The sequence below is a fragment of the Athene cunicularia genome, assembly GCF_003259725.1.
Source record: "Athene cunicularia isolate RWA chromosome 21 unlocalized genomic scaffold, athCun1 chr21_part1, whole genome shotgun sequence".
In the NCBI taxonomy this organism is placed as follows: domain Eukaryota; kingdom Metazoa; phylum Chordata; class Aves; order Strigiformes; family Strigidae; genus Athene; species Athene cunicularia.
The window spans coordinates 5459137-5461635 of record NW_020799127.1 but is presented as its reverse complement, the minus strand read 5'-3'; positions in this window follow the sequence as shown (position 1 = coordinate 5461635).

Below are 2499 nucleotides of genomic sequence, written 5' to 3'. Positions count from 1 at the left end.
GCACCCGCGGGGATGCGCAGGGCTGCGGGGCTCCCCCCGCCTCTAGCCCGGGGAGCTCGGGGGGCGGCTGGGGGGAGCCCCACTTCTTCGCCTGCCGCCCCCAGCTCGCCCTTGGTATCGGGGAGGGGGAGGGCTGCCACCAGGGCTGCTCCCTTCTACACCCGTGGGGAAACTGAGGCACGGGCGGGCTGGCCCTGAGCCACAGGGCTTCCAGGAGAGCCCCAGCCCGAGACAAACCGAGTCACCCACGCCTGGTCCATCACCGTCTCCTCGGTTACCAGGGGGGAGGTGACACGCAGGGCTTGCCACGGCGAAGCCACCCTCCCATGGAATGGCTGCGGTTGCCCCTGGACCTCCGTGACCTCCTGCCCTGGCTTCCCCCCCCGGGACTGGCCGGCAGCTTTTCCAGATGTCATGTGCAATTACTGCAAATATAAAATGAAAAGTTAAGTGGCACCAGGGGAGGGATATTGTTTCTCCTCTCCATAAATTAGCCATCCCCCCGAGGCATTTTACAAGGCTGTTTTACTTGATGGCCCTAAACCAGTCATGGTGGTGACCCCAGGGCCAAGGGGGTGAAGTTTCACCACTCGGATGCCAGGGTGCCAGCAGAGGACATGACGTGCCCCGTGTCACTCTCTGATGAGCGTGGTTCAATACCCAGCAGCATCCTGCATTGTAAGGCTCTGCAGATGCCCATCCATCCCTGTTTGTCCTCTTCCAGGCAGCGCTGTTTGTGCTATTTGCGCTGTTTGTCCCTGCAATTGTGTATGTGCCAATCCTTTTTCTCCCCCCTGGAACATAAACAGGAATTAACTACAAGATAGGAATAAATGAATCTTTCCGACTGTTCAAAATGCTGCCCAAGCCTACCTTCTGTCCTGAAGAGGATGAAATACCAGCGATTGCGTAAATCTGACTGGCGATATCACAACTGCTGTGGGTTTTACAGGCAAGGCCTCCTGTACTTATTCTGCGTTAAACTTAGCATTTCCACAGGGACTTTGGTCTCAACGCTGGGTCTGTTCTTCTAAAACCCCACACCCTCTTCTACTCAAAGCTTCAGCTTCTGTCCCATCAAACTGAGGTCCCAGATCAACACCGAAGGAAGGCTGCCTATTCCAAAACATGCAATATTTCATCGCCTCAGCGAGGACTTCAGAGATATCATTTTCAGAAGAAAGTGGCCCACAGCGAACTCAGGTCTGCAGGAAACCTGACTTCACCTGGTGGGGCTTAACTCTTCAAACTCTGCCAGTCTTCTGGACCACTCCTGTAAAAACCCCAGAAAGGAACGAGTCCCCTGTGCTCTGCCCTGCCGAGAAGAAAGTGCCACAGGGCAAAGGGACCCAAAGCAGGAAACACCATGTCAGGTTTTCGGCCTGTGCCAACCAAAAAAACTTCACCGAAGTGTGTGGTTTCTGGCTGAGGAGCAAGAGAGCAGCGTTCAGCTGTGGTGGGAAGACTTCATCACCAGCCAGGAGCAGTGCGGAGTCCAGGCTCCGCAGTCATCACTGTTTCACAGCGGAGGTTTAGCACAAAGGACTCCATTATTACACTGCTCCTATTATAAACTCAAGCAATCAGCTAAAAATATTTCAGTGCCTGGCAGATTATTTTTGCTATTTTAATTACTAATTTTTATTGTATTCCTCGAGCGCTGCTCAACTGTAAATCAGAGAAACAACCTCAGCTCCAGGTGGAAAAAAAACAGATGCAACATTCTGCTCCCACTTTTTGCAAAGAGGAGAAGGGAAGAATTATTTACGCTGTGTTTGTACTATTTTCTGTTTGTTAGTTCTCTCCTTTAAGCCCCACCCTGCCATCTGCTTTCAAAGCTGTGAAGAGAGAAATGGATTTCACAGGCTTTTTTGATGTATTTGCCCCTATATGGTCAGTTCTTTGAGCGGATTTACTCAGCCTTGTAGGCTTTCTGGTGGAGGTGCCACACAAGCCCCCCCCCCCAGGATCTCAGCTTTCCTTTCCGTGTGCAGGTTTAATGAAGTTCATAAGGAGAAGGCAGTTGGCTTTGTCAAAAGACAGCACCAAAAGGCGAGAGACAGAGCGTGGTCACTCTGAGCACCCTTTTAGGGACAACGTGCGCTGGGACGTGGCACGGAGCAGCACGTTCCCACACAGAATATTGCTCTGCTCTGCCACCGCTGTGCTGAAGCCTCACTCTGACAAGAGGAGAAACCGGCCAAGAAACTGATGGTATTGTGGGAAAGCTGAAACAAACTATTTGGCAAATCAGTGCGCAAAATAAATAAACTGTGTGACTGACAAAAAGACATAAATCGCTGGGGTTTGTCCAGGCTCTTTACAAGACAGCTATTGTAAACCTGGGGCTCACAAAAAACTTCCGTGAGCTAAGCTTGTGAGTGAAGTAGCAGCCTCCAAAAAATCCAGAGGTCTTGGAAAAGTGACAAGGACTTCGGCAATGTTTGCTTTCTGACACCTCTGCACGCGTTTGGGTGACGTTTCCATGATTTGCTCGCG